The sequence below is a fragment of the Myxine glutinosa genome, chromosome 5 (assembly GCF_964187855.1).
Source record: "Myxine glutinosa chromosome 5, kmMyxGlut1.1, whole genome shotgun sequence".
NCBI lineage: Eukaryota > Metazoa > Chordata > Myxini > Myxiniformes > Myxinidae > Myxine > Myxine glutinosa.
The window spans coordinates 96114649-96134761 of record NC_136265.1 but is presented as its reverse complement, the minus strand read 5'-3'; the positions used below and the strand labels follow the sequence as shown (position 1 = coordinate 96134761).

At 49.8% G+C, this 20113-nt stretch overlaps 1 protein-coding gene and 1 long non-coding RNA gene across 2 annotated transcripts in view; one reads left to right on the top strand and one right to left on the bottom strand.

The window, feature by feature from the left end:
• LOC144891992 (uncharacterized) overlaps nt 1–20113 on the top strand; it is a 707648-nt gene that overhangs the window by 216905 nt on the left and 470630 nt on the right. The window lies entirely within an intron of this gene.
• LOC144888180 (uncharacterized) overlaps nt 19689–20113 on the bottom strand; it is a 68446-nt gene continuing 68021 nt past the window's right edge. Inside the window, exon 4 of the mRNA XM_078777150.1 lies at nt 19689–20113. This exon is cut by the window's right edge and continues 2246 nt beyond it. The gene's annotated coding sequence lies outside the window, so the exon portion shown is untranslated.

Genomic DNA, 20113 nt, shown 5'->3' with positions numbered 1-20113 from the left:
CCACACAATTTATGTACTTTACATAACGTTAATAGGAATACATGCCCGTGTAGATGGGAATGACATATAATTCACCGAAAACGTTGAAGCAACCGCATAATATTACGGTGATGTTTAACTCCGAGTGAGAATAGTTCTAAATTTTAAAAACTTTCTTCTGATATTTGTGATTTATTTCAAACAAACTGTATTTCCCATCGACACGGGCATGTATTCCTATTAACGTTATGTAAAGTACATAAATTGTGTGGATTACATCATTTGTGGATGTGATCAATTGCCAGTAACCATTTTATATAACTGAATGTGCAGGTGCAGCATCTAACTCAATATGTCGAAATGTCACACACATCCATGCCCGTGGGATTCCCATGGGTGACCCCGCTAGTGCTGTAATGTTGTACTTAGGATACTTCACTTGCCTGGTCAATTCTGTATGGTTACACTGTATGTTGATTGTATACTGTGCATGCTACTGTATCTCTATGACGTTTCCTTTGATGTACATCTCTACTGTACCAGGATTTCACTTGGGACCTTCTGTGAATCTTGCAATGTAATTTGTGAATTGTAATATGCTCTTCTATGGTTTGATAAAGGTTATTGTTTCTTGCTGTGTATTTCCTTGTAGACAGAAAGTGTTGTCCTCCTCGGGAATTAAAATTTGTGATTCTCTTCTGACAAGTTTGTAGACATTGAATTTTTAGTTCATCTATTACATACTAATGTAGGAAAATATCCCTATCAGATGGGTAGATAGAAGTTGGTCCATATTATCAGACAGCGAGATGTAGATGGAGTCATCACTGTTTGGTGGACGGTACAACACACATATGAACAAAAGGTGGGAGCGAAGGGGAAGCCGCAGCCAAAGGTATTCCTGGGGGGTGAGGTGGAGAGAGGGCAGTGCAGGGCGAGTGAGGAAGAGAGTTTTTTTTTTATAAAGATAGCAACCCCACCTCCAGGACGAGGCTCAGGTAAATCATACCGGAGGAGGGAGTAACCTGGGAGAGATACCAAGGAATCAGAGACATCATGAAGGAGGAAAGTTTCTGTTGAGCAGATCACGTCTGGTTTGTCAGAAGCAACCTGTATGGAGAGATTAGTCAAGTTTGAGCGAAGGCCCCGGATGTTTGAGGTCCATACCGTTAATGAAGAAGAAGGGGGAGCATCGGATACAGAACGGGGGGGGGGGGGGGGGGGTAGGGTAAGATGTGGAAGAGGGGGGTAGGGTAAGATGTGGAAGAGGAGGAAGTGGTAGGGAGAGCTGTTGAAGGTGTGTCAGAAGTTTCAGAATAGCTTGGAGAAAGGGAAGAATGGGGCGGACAAAAGGTTTGATGGTGATTGGGTGACGGGTGAGGCACAGTGAGGTGTTTTTTGAGGAGGGGGAAGAGCGAGGCACAAGGTTGGGGGAGATGAAGGTGAAAGTTGGAAGGGGGAAGAGGCGGGGAGTATGCTTTGAGGAGGGGTGAGAGGGGAGTCTCGGAGGGGAGGAGCGAGGGAGAGTCTCGAGCTTTGAGGAGCAAGGGAGAAATATAGCAGGCATTTTAAAAATAGGTCACATCTTCGGGATCCCTTATGATGTTATGTAGTGGGCAATTTTTAAAAGGTCAAATCTTCAGGATCACTCATACAGCAGGCATTTTTTTAAAAAGGTCAAAGCTTCGGGATCTGTCATATAGCAGGCATTTTAAAAATAGGTCAAATCTTCGGGATCCCTCATATCGCAGACATTCTAAAAATCGGTCAAATCTTTGGGATCCCTCATGTAGCAGGCATTTCAAAAATAGGTCAAATCTTCGGGATCCCTCACCTGGCAGGCAATTCTGAAATAGGTCAAATATTCCGGATCCCTCATATAGCAGGCAATTAAAAAAATAGGTCAAATCTTTGGGATCCTTTGTGATATGTCACGGGCAATTTAAAAATAGGTGAAATCTTCGGGATCCCTCATATAGCAGGCATTTTAAAAATAGGTCAAATCTTCGGTATCCTTTATGACGTTATGTATTGGGCAAATTTAAAAATAGGTCAAATCTCCAGTTAAGCACTTCCTATAGCCATGAATGAGCTTCCTACACCTCTCCACTGGCAGTTTGGCCCACTCTTCTTGTGCAAACTGCTCCAGTTCTCCCATATTTGAAGGGTGCCTCTCCCAAATGCTGTTTTCAGTTCTCCCCACAGGTGTTCAATGGGGTTTTGATCTGGACTCATTGCTGGCCACTTCAGAACCATCCAGCGATTTGTCTTGAACCATTCCTGGATATTTTTTGAAGTGTGTTTGGGTGCACATTGTCCCAAACACTTGAAACTTCTTCGCCGAAACCGCTGACGGGATTGCGACCAAACTTAGTACAAATGATATTTGTTATGTTGTGACTAAAGTTTGTTCACTGCATTAACAAAATCTGGGTCTAAGGGGGCTTACCGGGCGTCAAAGTGGGTCCAGGTTTGACCCTCCAAAATAGGAATTTGCTTTCTTCTCAGAAACTACACACGCAATTCTGATGAAACCAAACCATAACCTTCATCATCCATGATGTACCAAAGTGTTGCCCCCCAAAATAGGTATTTTTTGTTTGTTTGTTTAAAGTCTTATGATTATGTTAGTATGATTCTACATGCTGCCCTGTCTTCTAGCAACCATTGAAATTGGTTTAAAATACCTTTAGTCAGTGCAGTATACTGTTTATTCCACCAGGTGTGTGCTGGGTGTATTGCCCATACTAGGGCATGCCCGTACTATATCTATATCTAAAATTATATCCCCCCCTCTATTTACATGAAATGGGTTGGTCCATGAAATGTTTTGGTCCATTCGCAACGCCAAAGCGAACGGCGAACGCTTTACATGAAATGGTTTGGTGCATGAAATGTTTTGGTCCATTCGCAACGCCAAAGCGAACGGCGAACGGCTTGCGAGTACAGTGACAATCCCCCCGGGGTTTTAATTAGTTTTAAAACGGAGCTTGGCAACCGCTGGCGTTCTTAAGCCGGCAGCTTCGCCCGCCCGAACGCCGTTACAGTACTTTCGACCGCGGGTTGCTCGGACTTCACTTGGCGGTCAGGCACTTCCGCCATCTGCTCGTGCGAGTACAGTGACAATCCCCCCCCCTCTATTTACATGAAATGGTTTTTATTAGTTTTAAAACATAGTTTAACGCCAACATAGCGCCAACATAGTTTGCAAACGTGAAATAAATGAATACGCTCTCAAATGTGCCATCCGAGGCAGAGTGTGTCCGCCACGTTCGGCACACGTGATAGCTCGCTGCTCTCTGATTGGTTGAATCGTTTTTTGGACATAGCTCGGTAACTACTTCTGCGATTAATTTAAAACCTTGAAAAGGCACATCCTCGGGTCCCCAGCAATATACCTGGCAAGTTTAAAGTATATCGGACCCGTGGTTGTCGAGAAACAGCGGTCACAGACAAACAAACGTACAAACAAACACACAGAGATTACTGGAATTATAGATAGATGTTTATATTGCACATGCAACTGACTATATGTGAGTTTAATTCCAAAGTAAAGGAGAATCACCTACTTGGAATCTAATTATTCCGAACAATTTCTAACAGGTCTTCGAAAAGAACTTTCATTCCTCTTTTTTTATACCTCTGGAACAAACTCCCACACACTCCTCAATCCCTCTCCTCCCTCCAGGTCTTCAAAACAGCTGTTCACCACCATCTCTTATCTTCCCCCATCCAAAACCTTGATCTTTTGTTCTGAATTTTTCTAAAATTTTTGTTCTGAAAACCTTTTGTTTTGAAATTCCTCGTAGTGTCAATTTGTTTTACTAGGGCATGCCCGTACTATATCTATATCTAAAATTATATCCCCCCCTCTATTTACATGAAATGGTTTGGTTCATGAAATGTTTTGGTCCATTCGCAACGCCAAAGCGAACGGCGAACGCTTTACATGAAATGGTTTGGTGCATGAAATGTTTTGGTCCATTCGCAACGCCAAAGCGAACGGCGAACGGCTTGCGAGTACAGTGACAATCCCCCCGGGGTTTTTATTAGTTTTAAAACATAGTTTAACGCCAACATAGCGCCAACATAGTTTGCAAACGTGAAATAAATGAATACGCTCTCAAATGTGCCATCCGAGGCAGAGTGTGTCCGCCACGTTCGGCACACGCGATAGCTTGCTGCTCTCTGATTGGTTGAATCGTTTTTTGGACATAGCTCGGTAAGTAATTGTCCGATTAATATGAAACCTTGAAAAGGCACATCCTCGGGTCCCCAGTAATATACCTGGCAAGTTTAAAGTATATCGGACCCGTGGTTGTCGAGAAACAGCGGTCACAGACAAACAAACGTACAAACAAACACACAGAGATTACTGGAATTATAGATAGATACTGTGTACCCCTCCTCCCCTCAAGCGCTCTCCCTTCCACAGACCTCCCGATGTCCTTGTTCTCCACTGTTGTTGTGCTTGTGTACTTCCCTCTCTCTCCCCATATTGTCTCCCGCTCCCTTTATTTTCTGTTTTACGTGGGTTCTTAAAACAATACTGCAATTGTATTACATGTTAACGTAAATGTTGATTTAACCATATCAAAAGTTTAGATATTCAAATATAATATGGACCTGTTCAGCCTGTTCACCTTACACACAAGCACAGGGGATGTGTTTGAAGGAGCATTTGTGCTCAGATGTAATCCATGCCACAGATATGTTGATATGTAGACAGTTTCGCCGCATCACTAACTTTCAGGTAATAAATAAAGGATCCAATTTAAAGAAAATCGGATTGGCACTGCAACATTCCTCTGGAACATGTCCATGGGCATTTAGTTCAAGTTCATCACACTGGCAAGTAGTACTGCGTCACCTGTATTTAAAGGCCAGCAAAAGTACCTGGCATTGCTAGGTAACGCAGAGTCGCTTCGTGAGGTGAGTATTAAGAGAGGAGAGGGGAGGGAGGAAGGAGGGGAGGGGGGATGAGGAGGGTGTGGTATGGGGAGGGGAACAGTAGGGGAAGGGGAGGGTAGGGTGAGGGGAAGGGGAAGGGGAGGGAAAGCAGAAGGGGGAGGGGGAGAGGGACAGGGATGGGAGTGGGAGGGGAAGTGGAGGGTAGGGTGAGGGGAAGGGGGGAGGGGAGGCACAGCGGAAGGGGGGAGAGGGACGGGGATGGGAGGCGAAGGGTGGGGTGAGGGGAAGGGGAGAAAAGGAAGAGGAAGGTGGAAGGGAGGGGGAGGGAAGTGGGTAAGTGAGTGGAGAAGGAGGGGAATGGGGAGGGAGAGGAAGGGGAAGAGGCAGGGAGAGGAGAGGGAGGAGGGGAGGGTAGGGTGAGGGGAAGGGGAGGGAAAGCAGAAGGGGGAGGGGGAGAGGGTGGGAGGGGGACAGGGATGGGAGTGGGAGGGGAAGTGGAGGGTAGGGGGAGGGGAGGGACAGAGGAAGGGGGGAAGAGGGGTGGGGATGGGAGGAGAAGGGTGGGGTGAGGGAAGGGGAGAAAAGGAAGAGGAAGGTGGAAGGGAGGGGAGGGAAGGGGGGGGGAAATGGTAACAGGGAGGAGAGGAGTGAAGTGTGGAGAGGGGTGAGAGGGGAACGAGAGGAGTGAGGAGTGGGAAAAGGAGACGAGAGAGGGATGGAAAGGAGTGAGGGGTGGAAAGGAGTGAGGGGTGGAAAGGAGTGAGGGGTGGAAAGGAGTGAGGGGTGGAAAGGAGTGAGGGGTGGAAAGGAGTGAGGGGTGGAAAGGAGTGGGGGGTGGAAAGGAGTGGAGGGTGGAAAGGAGTGAGGGGTGGAAAGGAGTGAGGGGTGGAAAGGAGTGAGGGGTGGAAAGGAGTGAGGGGTGGAAAGGAGTGAGGGGTGGAAAGGAGTGGGGGGTGGAAAGGAGTGGAGGGTGGAAAGGAGTTGGGGGTGGAAAGGAGTGGGGGGTGGAAAGGAGTGGGGGGGTGGAAAGGAGTGGGGGGTGGAAAGGAGTGGGGGGGTGGAAAGGAGTGGGGGGTGGAAAGGAGTGGGGGGTGGAAAGGAGTGGGGGGTGGAAAGGAGTGGGGGGTGGAAAGGAGTGGGGGGTGGAAAGGAGTGGGGGGTGGAAAGGAGTGGGGGGTGGAAAGGAGTGAGGGGTGGAAAGGAGTGGGGGGTGGAAAGGAGTGGGGGGTGGAAAGGAGTGGGGGGTGGAAAGGAGTGGGGGGTGGAAAGGAGTGGGGGGTGGAAAGGAGTGGGGGGTGGAAAGGAGTGGGGGGTGGAAAGGAGTGGGGGGTGGAAAGGAGTGGGGGGTGGAAAGGAGTGGGGGGTGGAAAGGAGTGGGGGTGGAAAGGAGTGAGGGGTGGAAAGGAGTGAGGGGTGGAAAGGAGTGAGGGGTGGAAAGGAGTGAGGTGTGGAAAGGAGTGAGGGATGGAAAGGAGTGAGGGGTGGAAAGGAGTGAGGGGTGGAAAGGAGTGAGGGGTGGAAAGGAGTGAGGGGTGGAAAGGAGTGAGGAGTGGAAAGGAGTGAGGGGTGGAAAGGAGTGAGGTGTGGAAAGGAGTGAGGTGTGGAAAGGAGTGAGGGGTTGAGAAGAGTGAGGAGGGAGAGGAGTGAGGAGTGGGGAAAGGAGATGAGAGAGGGATGGAAAGGAGTGAGGGGTGGAGAGGAGTAAGGGTGGGATTGGAGTGAGGGGTAGAGAGGAGTGAGGGGTAGAGAGTATTGAGGGGGGAGAGGAGAGTGAGGTTTTTACCCATTTTGTGAAACTCTTTGTGCAGCATCCAACTGAAAATGTCCAAATGTCATCCACGCCTCTGCCCTGGGTTTCCCACGAGTGCCCCACAAGTCTGACTGAATGAATGAATGATCGTTTTAAGGCCATTTTCCCCGCTAGAGCGGGGGTTAGCCTTGCGGGCCCGATGACAATCATGGTTCCCTGTTTGAGGCAATGTTTTTATGGCCGGATGCCCTTCCTGACGCCAACCCTTGGTCGCCTCTTACGATGCGCAGGGATACGGTGTACCTATTATAAATCGGGGTACACACCGGGATCATTCATCCCAGCAAGCTGGTACTCAAATAGTCCAATGAAGCCCCACTCGTCTAATAAATAAAATTCATCAGACGTCTGTCTGTCTGTTTGCATTTTTTGAAAGGCCGTCGGGCCGACAACCATCAAATTTGGCACACAGACCCAGTCCAACCCGGCGATTGTTCCAAGGGTATTTTCATCCACAACCTCAGCCTTTAAATACCCTCAAAGACTACTAATAGCCTCCTCACATGCTTTTAACATGCTTGGGAGATTAGACCCTTAATATCGTGAAGAACCCAAAGACCCACAACACCATTAAGACCCTCAAAGACCCCAGACACCCTCAACACCGTTTAAAACCCCAAATACCCCCAATTTATCCAGATATTGTGCATGTCGATAGTGTTCATCACTAATATGAGTTTTATTCAGTGCATCGTAGCTTTCTTTTGAAGGGAGTTGTGCTTCCTCAAACCCGCCAAGGTTGTCCACATCGTCATACGGGTAAACACCCTTTCGCGTGAGAAGAGCTCAACTGTGCTTGCTTCAGCCAAATGAGTTGGGAAATTTGGATATGCTTTTTGGTTTGATACTAATGTGGATAAATGACTCGTCATTAAATTGCATGAATCTAGAAATCTAATATTAGTTTTCATCGGTTATTACCTCCACCAAAAAAGGTGGATTCATTTGTGAAAGTGGAAGTGAAAAGCGAGCATGACATTGCTGTCCACCTGGATCGACTTGAACCAAATGACTCTGAAGCTTCTTTCTTCGAGAGCCATCCCCATGGAGGTAAAAATCAATGCTTCCACGTTTTGCTTCGGACAATGTGATGATGATCTCATGAAAAAAACCCAACATGATGATTTAATTGTTTTTAAAGAAAATTCCACGTCGGTGGATCAATTTCTCAAACATCCATTGTCCCCTTGATCATCAGGTGAAAGATTTGAACCAACCATTTGATTTGAATATACTGTAGCGGTTACCGCTGGATGCACACAATTGCCTTGCACCGGCCAGAACACGGCCAGACGCGCCTCTCCCGGGCATGCCCGGACTCACTGTTCCCGGGCACGCCCGAACCTCCCGGGCACGCCCGCTCTCGCCTTTCCAGGGCTCGCCTAGAGCGTCCGGGCATGCCCGCTATCGCCTTTTCAGGGCTCGCCCAGAGCGTCCGGGCATGCCCGCTATCGCCTTTCCAGGGCTCGCCCAGAGCGCCCGGGCACGCCCAGCCTCGACTTGCCAGGCCACAGCCAAACACGCCCGGGCAGGTCCAGACTCGCCTTTCCAAGGCTCGCCCTTGACACCCGGGCATGCCCGGTATAGCTTTTGCCGGGCAAACTTCCCGACATAAATGTGTATATATATTGCTGCCGGATAAACGGGCTTGTCAGAATACCTGAGCTGTTTTGTTTCAATAATATAAAGCAACTTGGACGAATTCCGTCTTTGGTCGCGTCAATTCTTTCGACTCGCGTTGGAGCGCAGTTCCTTCATTGGTGACCTACCGACATGGATACGGCAGTGACGCTTAAACGGCCTACCTTCTGGGAGGCTCACGTGGCTGTTTGGTTTGCTCAGGCGGACTCTCAGTTTGCCCTGCGAGGCATCACCGCGGACGACACCCGCTTCCACCATGTTGTGGCGGCGCTCGGTTCCGCCACCGCGGCCCGCGCCTTGAGCCTCCTCGAGCACCCGCCGGTTGCTGACAAATACGACGCGCTGAAGACACTCCTCCTCGACGCTTTTGCCCTCTCACCGGCAGCACGCGCACGGCGCCTGCTCGCTCTGCCCGAGCTCGGCGACACGCGCCCGTCAGAGCGCATGGACTATATGCTCTCGTTGCTCGGTGAGCACTCTCCGGATTTTCTGTTCCGCGAGCTGTTCCTTCGCCAGCTGCCTCACCCGGTACGCCTCACCCTGGCTGGCACGTTGATCACGGATTCCCGCGCCCTCGCCAGGGAAGCCGATAAGATCTCCTCGGCGGGCCAGCACATCGGCGCGGTTACCTGGAGCCCGCCGCCGTCCGAGGCGACGCCCACGACGCCCGAGCGCCCTGCGCGGTTGGAGGCCGAACTGCCGGTGCAACTGGCGGCCGCCACGCCGCACCGCCCGCTTCCGACACGACGGCCGGGGCCTCCACCTGACCGGGCGTGGTGTTATTACCACGCCAGGTTCGGACACAAGGCTCGGACGTGCTGGCCCCAGTGCACTTTCGGCAGGTCGGGAAACGGCCGGGCCGGCGTTCATTCCCAGCCATGAGCGCCGGCCACTCGGGCAACTTGCTGTTTATTCGGGACAAAGCATCTGGGCGGCGTTTCCTGTGTGACACCGGCGCCCACCTGAGCGTCATACCCGCCTCCGAGCAGGACAGGCGGGACGCCGTTTGCAGCCCCTCTTTGGTCGCTGCTACTGGCTCGGCCATACGCACTTTCGGCCCACGCGTCGTCACCCTCTGCTTCGGCAGCCAGCGTTTTCAATGGACTTTTGTGACCACCTGCGTCCCCATGGCTTTGCTGGGCGCCGACTTCCTCTGCGCGCACGGGCTGCTGGTCGACGTCAAACGTCGTCGCCTTGTCAATGCCGAGACCTTCAGCTCCCTGGCATGCACGATGAGCAGCTCCACGCCGACCGAACTGGCGTGCGCCCTCCCGGCAGCGAACGAGTTCGCTCGCCTGCTTGCGGAATTCCCGGCCCTCACGCGGCCGACGTTTTCGGCCGTCGCAGTGCGGCACGGGATCGAGCACCACATACCCACTACGGGCCCGCCGGTCTACGCCAGGGCACGCCGCCTCGACCCGGCCAAGCTCGCCGTGGCGAAGGCCGAGTTCGACGCATTGGAGCACCTCGGCATCGTGCGGCGCTCCGATAGCGCGTGGGCCTCGCCACTGCACATCGTGCCAAAGCCGGGGGGTGGATGGCGCCCGTGTGGCGACTACCGCCGTCTCAACAACGCTACCACCCCCGACAGGTACCCGATCCCGCATCTTCAGGACTTTTCCGCCCATTTGGCGGGACGGGTCATCTTTTTGAAAATTGACCTGATACGGGGCTACCACCAGGTACCTGTCCGGGCGGCAGATGTCCCGAAGACGGCCGTCATCATGCCGTTCGGCCTGTTCGAATTTTTGCGGATGCCGTTTGGCCTCAAGAACGCGGCCCAGGCGTTCCAGCGCTTGATGGACGGCGTGCTGTGCAACCTGCCGTTTCTTTTCGTCTCTCTGGACGATATCCTCGTCGCCAGCACGTCCCGTGCCGAGCACCTCCTCCACCTCCGAACACTGTTCGGTCGCCTCAGCGAGCACGGCTTAATTGTCAACCCGGTCAAATGCCACTTCGCCGCGACGACCGTTGACTTTTTGGGCCACCGCATCACCAAGACCGGGGCCGTGCCACTGCCGACCAAGGTCGAGGCCATCACCACGTTCCCGCGTCCCTGTTCCATCAAGGCCCTCCAAGAGTTCCTCGGCATGGTGAATTTTTATCACCGATTCGTGCCCCGTGCTGCTCAGCTCATGCGGCCCCTTTACGAGGCCCTCCAGGGCAAGCCGGCCAAGCATGACATTGTTTGGTCCGCGGCCATGGACGCGGCCTTTGCCAGCGCCAAACTGGCCCTCGCCGACGCAACGCTGCTGGCTCACCCGGTGCTCAACGCGCCCATCGCCCTCACTACGGACGCCTCCAACTACGCGGTGGGCGCCGTCCATGAGCAATGGGTGGACGGGGTTTGGCAGCCACACGCTTTTTTCAGCCGGCAACTCCGGCCGAACGAGTTAAACTACAGCACGTTCGACCGCGAGCTGCTCGGGCTATTCCTGGCCGTTCGCCATTTCCGACACCTCCTGGAGGGCCGCCCGTTCACAGCTTTCGTCGACCACAAGCCGTTGGTCTACGCAATGGCTAAGGTCACGGAGCCGTGGTCGGCCCGCCAGCAGCGCCACCTCTCCGCCGTGTCGGAGTTCACCACGGACATCCGGCACGTCGCCGGCAAAGACAACGCCATGGCCGACTGTCTTTCTCGGGCCAGCGCGAACGCGGTCCACCTCGGCGTGGACTTCGCGCTCATGGCGGCGACCAGACCACCGACGCCTCGGTGCAGGCACTCCGTGCGGCGGACACGGGCCTCTGCCTGGCCGACATTCCCTTCGCGGGCACCGTCCTGCTCTGCGACGTCTCCCAGGGCCAGCCTCGCCCCATCGTGCCCGTTTCCTAGCAGCGCCGCATCTTCGCCTCCATCCACGGCCTTTCTCACCCGGCCGGAAAGCTTCTCAGAAGCTGGTGTCGGCGCGTTTCGTCTGGCACGGCCTTCGACGAAACATCCGCGACTGGGCCAACGCCTGCACGGTCTGCCAGCGGGTCAAGGTCCACCGCCACACCCAGGCCCCGCTGGCACCTTTCGCCGTGCCTGAACGGCGTTTCGACCACGTCCACGTGGACCTGGTGGGTCCCCTGCCCCCCTCGCGGGGGTTCACCCACCTGCTCACCATGGTGGACAGGACCACCAGGTGGCCGGAGGCTGTGCTCCTCGCCTCCACCACCACCGCCGACGTGGCGCAGGCATTCATCGCCACCTGGGTCGCGCGCTTCGGCGCACCAGCGGACATCTCGTCCGACCGCGGCCCACAGTTCACGTCTGAGCTTTGGGGCGCGGTCGCCCGTTCGTTGGGGGTCACGCTGCACCACACCACGGCCTACCACCCCCAAGCCAACAGGTTGTGCGAGCGGTTTCACCGCTCCATGAAGGCCGCACTCATGGCCGGCCTTCAGGACGACGGTTGGGCCGACCGGCTGCCGTGGGTCCTTTTGGGCCTTCGCACGGCCCCCAAGGAAGACCTCCAGGCGTCCGCCGTCGAGCTCGTCTACGGCCAGCCGCTCCACGTCCCGGGCGAATTCGTGCCCGACGCTACCAGTCCCTGGTCCGCCGCTCGCCAGCGCTCGGACCTCCAGGAGGCCGCCCGACGATTTGCCCCCGTGCCGACGTCCCGCCACGGTGGCCCCCAGTCCTACGTCCCCCCGGCGCTTCGCACAGCGGAGTACGTCTTTGTGCGTCATGACGCGCACCGGGGGCCACTCCGGCCGCCGTACGACGGGCCCTTCCGGGTCCTTCGACGGGGCGACAAGTCTTTCATCGTCGACTTCGGCGGCCGGCCGGACCGGATTTCTGTGGACCACCTCAAACCGGCGCACATGGACGTCGACCGACCACCACGGTTGGCCCTTCCTCTGCGGCGAGGCCGCCCCCCGTCCACAGTTCCCCCCGCTCGACCACCCACCACCACATCGGACCCCTCCCCACGACCCTCCAGGGGTCGCTTCGGCCGGGTCATCCGGACCCCCCTTAAATTGACCCTGCCGGTGCAGGTCGATTCTGGAGGGGCGTGTGTAGCGGTTACCGCTGGATGCACACAATCGCCTCCCGGCCAGAACACGGCCAGACGCGCCTCTCCCGGGCATGCCCGGACTCACTGTTCCCGGGCACGCCCGAACCTCCCGGGCACGCCCGGTCTCGTCTTTCCCGGGCATGCCCGCTCTCGCCTTTCCAGGGCTCGCCCAGAGTGTCCGGGCATGCCCGCTATCGCCTTTTCAGGGCTCGCCCAGAGCGTCCGGGCATGCCCGCTATCGCCTTTCCAGGGCTCGCCCAGAGCGTCCGGGCATGCCCGCTATCGCCTTTCCAGGGCTCGCCCAGAGCGCCCGGGCACGCCCAGCCTCGACTTGCCAGGCCGCAGCCAAACACGCCCGGGCAGGTCCAGACTCGCCTTTCCAAGGCTCGCCCTTGACACCCGGGCATGCCCGGTATAGCTTTTGCCGGGCAAACTTCCCGACATAAATGTGTATATATATTGCTGCCCGATAAACGGGCTTTTGTCAGAATACCTGAGCTGTTTTGTTTCAATAAAGCAACTCAGACGAATTCCGTCTTTGGTCGCGTCAATTCTTTCGACTCGCGTTGGAGCGCAGTTCCTTCAATACCTTGTTACCAAAGGTGGATGGAGGTTATGTTTTCACCCTTATCTGTTTGTCCGTTTGTTTGTCCGTTTGTGAACGAAATATCTCAAAAGGTTGTGCGCGTATTCGGACGAGGTTTGGCAGATATGTAGCGTGTGTGACGAGGTCGAAATTATTAGATTTTGGTGAAGATCCGGATTCGGATCCGGCCACAAGAATTTTTAAAGCGATTCTTCACCATTGGGAGATGGGGCCAAAAACGATACATAGCAGGATATCTCAAAAAGTTGTGGATGGATTTGGACGAAACTGGTTGGACAGGTTGGGTGTCTGACAAGGACGATTCGATTAGATTTCGGTGAAAATCTGAATGTGGATTCGGATATGAGAATTATTTAATTTTCTTTGTGATTCTTCACGATAGGGAGATTAGGGCCAAAAATGATACGTGGCTGGATATTTCAAAACATTATGGATTGATTTCGAAGAAACTTATTGGACAGGTTGTGTGTGTGAGACAAGGAAGAATCGATTCAATTTTGGTGAAGATCCGGATCCGGATCCGGCTAGTAGAAATTTTTAAGTGATTCTTCACCATTGAGTGATAGATATGGCCAACAGGCGGAGGTTTGCTCTCCACTGAGTGCCGTTCTTGTTGAGATCGATTTTGTAAATGAGATGAACTTCTGGTCTATGGTACAAATGACAGATATGTCCCGAAGATTTTTAAAACCCCGAAATCTCCACAACTCTTCCTCTACTCACGAAGATGTTAAATACCCGACATCTCCACAACTCTTCCCCTACCCACGAAGATGTTAAATACCCGAAATCGCCACAACTCTTCCTCTACTCACGAAGATGTTTAACCCCGAAATCTCCACAACTCTTCCTCTACTCACGAAGATGTTAAATACCCGACATCTCCACAACTCTTCCCCTACCCACGAAGATGTTAAATACCCGAAATCTCCACAACTCTTCCTCTACTCACGAAGATGAGATCTTTAAAACCCCGAAATCTCCACAACTCTTCCTCTACTCACGAAGATGAGATCTTTAAAACCCCGAAATCTCCACAACTCTTCCTCTACTCACGAAGATAAGATGTTCAAAACCCCAAAGCTCCACAACTCTTCCTCTACTCACAAAGATATTTAAAACCCCGAAATCTCCACAACTCTTCCTCTACTCACGAAGATGTTTAAAACCCGAAATCTCCACAACTCTTCCTCTACTCACAAAGATATTAAAAACCCGAAATCTCCACAACTCTTCCTCTACTCACGAAGATGTTTAAAACCCCGAAATCTCCACAACTCTTCCTCTACTCACGAAGATGTTTAAAACCCCGAAATCTCCACATCTCTTCCTCTACTCACGAAGATGTTTAAAACTCAGAAATCTCCACAACTCTTCCTCTACTCACGAAGATGTTTAAAACCCGAAATCTCCACAACTCTTCCTCTACTCACAAAGATATTTAAAACCCGAAATCTCCACAACTCTTCCTCTACTCACGAAGATGTTTAAAACCCGAAATCTCCACAACTCTTCCCCTACTCACGAAGATGTTTAAAACCCGAAATCTCCACAACTCTTCCTCTACTCACGAAGATGAGATCTTTAAAACCCCGAAATCTCCACAACTCTTCCTCTACTCACGAAGATGAGATCTTTAAAACCCCGAAATCTCCACAACTCTTCCTCTACTCACGAAGATAAGATGTTTAAAACCCCGAAATCTCCACAACTCTTCCTCTACTCACGAAGATGAGATCTTTAAAACCCCGAAATCTCCACAACTCTTCCTCTACTCACGAAGATAAGATGTTTAAAACTCCGAAATCTCCACAACTCTTCCTCTACTCACGAAGATGTTTAAAACCCGAAATCTCCACAACTCTTCCTCTACTCACGAAGATGTTAAATACCCGACATCTCCACAACTCTTCCCCTACCCACGAAGATGTTAAATACCCGAAATCTCCACAACTCTTCCTCTACTCACGAAGATGTTTAACCCCGAAATCTCCACAACTCTTCCTCTACTCACGAAGATGTTAAATACCCGACATCTCCACAACTCTTCCCCTACCCACGAAGATGTTAAATACCCGAAATCTCCACAACTCTTCCTCTACTCACGCAGATAAGATGTTTAAAACCCCGAAATCTCCACAACTCTTCCTCTACTCACGAAGATGAGATCTTTAAAACCCCGAAATCTCCACAACTCTTCCTCTACTCATGAAGATAAGATGTTTAAAACGCCGAAATCTCCACAACTCTTCCTCTACTCACGAAGATGAGATCTTTAAAACCCCGAAATCTCCACAACTCTTCCTCCACTCACGAAGATAAGATGTTTAAAACCCCAAATCTCCACAACTCTTCCTCTACTCACGAAGATATTTAAAACCCCGAAATCTCCACAACTCTTCCTCTACTCACAAAGATATTTAAAACCCGAAATCTCCACAACTCTTCCTCTACTCACGAAGATGTTTAAAACCCGAAATCTCCACAACTCTTCCTCTACTCACGAAGATATTTAAAACCCCGAAATCTCCACAACTCTTCCTCTACTCACGAAGATGTTTAAAACCCGAAATCTCCACAACTCTTCCTCTACTCACGAAGATGTTTAAAACCCCGAAATCTCCACAACTCTTCCTCTACTCACGAAGATGTTTAAAACCCGAAATCTCCACAACTCTTCCTCTACTCACAAAGATATTTAAAACCCCGAAATCTCCACAACTCTTCCTCTACTCACAAAGATATTTAAAACCCGAAATCTCCACAACTCTTCCTCTACTCACAAAGATATTTAAAACCCCGAAATCTCCACAACTCTTCCTCTACTCACAAAGATATTAAAAACCCGAAATCTCCACAACTCTTCCTCTACTCACGAAGATGTTTAAAACCCCGAAATCTCCACAACTCTTCCTCTACTCACGAAGATGTTTAAAACCCCGAAATCTCCACATCTCTTCCTCTACTCACGAAGATGTTTAAAACTCCGAAATCTCCACAACTCTTCCTCTACTCACGAAGATGTTTAAAACCCGAAATCTCCACAACTCTTCCTCTACTCACAAAGATATTTAAAACCCGAAATCTCCACAACTCTTCCTCTACTCACGAAGATGTTTAAAACCCGAAATCTCCACAACTCTTCCCCTACTCACGAAGATGAGATCTTTAAAACCCCGAAATCTCCACAACTCTTCCTCTACTCACGAAGATAAGATGTTTAAAACCCCGAAATCTCCACAACTCTTCCTCTACTCACGAAGATGAGATCTTTAAAACCCCGAAATCTCCACAACTCTTCCTCTACTCACGAAGATAAGATGTTTAAAACCCCAAATCTCCACAACTCTTCCTCTACTCACGAAGATATTTAAAACCCCGAAATCTCCACAACTCTTCCTCTACTCACGAAGATAAGATGTTTAAAACCCCGAAATCTCCACAACTCTTCCTCTACTCACGAAGATGAGATCTTTAAAACCCCGAAATCTCCACAACTCTTCCTCTACTCACGAAGATGTTTAAAACCCGAAATCTCCACAACTCTTCCTCTACTCACAAAGATATTTAAAACCCGAAATCTCCACAACTCTTCCTCTACTCACAAAGATATTTAAAACCCGAAATCTCCACAACTCTTCCTCTACTCACGAAGATGTTTAAAACCCGAAATCTCCACAACTCTTCCCCTACTCACGAAGATGAGATCTTTAAAACCCCGAAATCTCCACAACTCTTCCTCTACTCACGAAGATAAGATGTTTAAAACCCCGAAATCTCCACAACTCTTCCTCTACTCACGAAGATGTTTAAAACCCGAAATCTCCACAACTCTTCCTCTACTCACGAAGATGTTTAAAACCCGAAATCTCCACAACTCTTCCTCTACTCACAAAGATGTTTAAAACCCGAAATCTCCACAACTCTTCCTCTACTCACAAAGATATTTAAAACCCGAAATCTCCACAACTCTTCCTCTACTCACAAAGATATTAAAAACCCGAAATCTCCACAACTCTTCCCCTACTCACAACTCACTTTGTATGAAAAGTTTCTTTCGCTGTGCGCTTCCCGCGAACCGGTTACCGGATCCACGCTCCAACACTGGCCGACTATTGTTTCTCTTTCCCATTGTCTGTTGCGTTAATTCTCTCGAATCACTCTCAATTGTTTTTTCACAAGTCACCCCCCCCTGCATGTTTTACTGGAGCATTTCCAGGCGATAATCTTGTCAGAACGTATTTCACACATAAATATCCAACGCTGAAGAAAGAAAGAGAGAGAGAAAAAAAAAAAAGGAAAAAAAAAAAAGAGGAAAAATAAGGTTCGACAAGCCAAGCTAGAAGATACACCCCTGTTGGTGTTTTCAGAGTTCAACGTCACAAAGGTTGTTGTTGTTTATTTGTGGGACGTGTTTGTTGGATGACCAAACACCTTTCTCTTGGATATCCCTCATTCCAGGATAGCCTGATGGGTGCTGCCTTGGTAATTGGGGCACTGTATCAGCGGCACAACAGCGTTTCCAGAGAAATTATGCAATCAGCAGCCACCGGCTGCATTCGAAACAACAGCAGCAACATTCCAGGGTTGTGTTTTCATCTACCAAACAGCAAGCTCGCGCTTGCCAAGCCATCCGTCCATTATCGGCAAATTGAGTACACCCCCTCCCCCTTTCTGAGTAAAAAGTCCAAAGCATTCCACAAAAGAGCCACACCCTCATCAGCTTCCTGTTTCTCTCTTGCCCCACAGCCAATCACAGGCTTTAAATTCATGGGTTGAACCACGTAAGTCAAACTCAGGTGTGGTGAAGAAGAAGAAGAAGAGCGGAAAAGACATCACAACCATCTTACTAATATGAAAATACGCATTGCGTAGAGTGAGAGCTTCATCGACAATGGTCAGTCGCAATCGGTAATGGGTTGTTGGTTTGTTGTATAATAACTGAAACCGGTGCAGCTGATGGAAAACTCAAATCGGTGTACCTGGCTTAAATGAAGTTGGTGGAGCTGGCGGAAAACTGAAGTCGGTGTAGCTGGCGGGAAACTGAAGCCGGTGTCGTGTAACTGGTGGAAAAAATAAGTGGGTGTAGCTGGCGTAAATGATGAGCGGTTTCAAATTCAATATCCGCTCTGTGAAGTACTGCATTGTAATTTATTGATTTTAATCACCAGGTGAAAATAATTTATCGGTCGCGCCAGACCAAGCAAGATCACGTGAGCAAGATGGCGGATCATGGAAGGGACAAGATGGCGGATCATGGAAGGGACATTTGAAATGATAACATGAAATTTTGTTCCCAAGGGAATGGGGAATGACAGTGAAATTTTGAATGGATTTACATATACATGCAATTGCCATAGAGGTTCGCTTACGAAGCTCTCTCTAATTCACCAAATGTCCGTCCGTTCGAAGGTACCGCAAAAACGGCTGAACCGATCACAACGATATTTTGGGTGGGTAATCCTGAGATCCCCTGGAGTAAAATAGGCTATATTATTTTTCCAATTTCAGCTAGGGCCTCCAGCATTCTCAGGTTTGGACTCCCACATAACGTTCGCAGCGACGGCGAGCAACAACATGGCGGCTGTAAGATTAACGTGTATGTACATCTGATTACTTGATAAACGTACCAGAGAAAACAAATCGTTTGGGCAATGTGCTCTCCAATATTCAATGTGTTCATGGTTTGAATTACGTAACGTAACGTTTGTGACGCTATTTTCATTGTGACGATGTTTGTGTGCAAGGTAGTGTTTGACGTTACGGTGTGAACGTGATTTCGTAATGTTTTTCGTTTTTATTTTCGTAATCGTTTAATGAACGTATAATGTTTAATGAACGTTTAATGAGCGTAAGAATAATGTTTAATGATCATTAAATGAATGAATGAATGTAATGAATGTAATGAATAATGCCATGGCGTCGTGTTGGCGGCAGTGACAATATAACAATGTTTGCCAAGAACTTCAAAGAGAGAAAAAGAACTTTTATCAGAATGTCGTCTATCCTGAAGTTCTGAGCTGAAGAAGAGGTACAAAATCATTCCATTTTTTTTCCTAAAGAAAGGCGTACAGTCGATATCACGATTAGAAACACGATGGAATAATATTAACCGATATGAACAGTGATGTGGTTTAAAAAAAATTGAATTCTAAAAATACTGTTTAGATTTTGATGATTTGCGTGTGATATTTATGTATGATGATATGTATGTATGTATGTATGTATGTATAGGTATGAGTGTGTGTATGTATGTATGAGTGTATATGTATGCATGTATAGGTATGAGTGTGTGTATGTATGTATGTGTGTGTGCATGCATGAGTGTATATGTATGTATGTGTGTGTATATGTATGTATATGTATGTATATGTGTGTATGTGGAAGTGTATATGTATGTAGGAATGTGCATGTGTATGTGTGTATACTGACGCATGTATGTGTATACACATGGGGTGTACTTACTTTTTCACGTGACTGTATGTGTGTATGGGGCAGCTGTTTCAGCTATATCAGGGAGTGACAACCCTGCCCCATGCAAGTCGCGGCTCAGCTGGCTCCGGCTGACAGTACCTGGGTTATGAGACCCTTGTCCAGGGTAATGGATCCCCACTGCCTTGTGGGGGAAGCGTCTTTAGGTTAAGGCTACGAGAAGGACATTCAGATATTAAACTGCACCTGTAGGTCAGCCTGGGCAGCGCTACAACGTGGATAAATGTGCCCATGAAAGTAATTGGGGGCCCGAAAATGAAGATTTTAATCACCAGGAACACGACAACATCAGTCACAAACATCAATGCAGCGACGAATTCACTCACGACTTTTTAGGTTGTAACCTATCTCATTTAACAAGTTTGTCAAATAAACTTCAGCAGGTTACAAATAGGTAGTGTGCTCCGACACTAACCCTAACAACCCTACCCGAACAACTAACCCTAAACCTAACAACTAACCCTAACCGAGTTGTTAGGGTTAGGAAGGGGGTTGGCTGTGAACACGCTCAAAACAGTTTTGTCCAGTGGGTGTGCACAGGATGGAATCCGACCAGTCAGTTGCGTCGCAAGTCCTCAGAGGGTGAGAGCTTGGTTTCACTGAACAATGCAGATGAATCCATGTCCACAAATCAAGCTGATAGACGTTAAATTATTTAACTGCATGATGTTA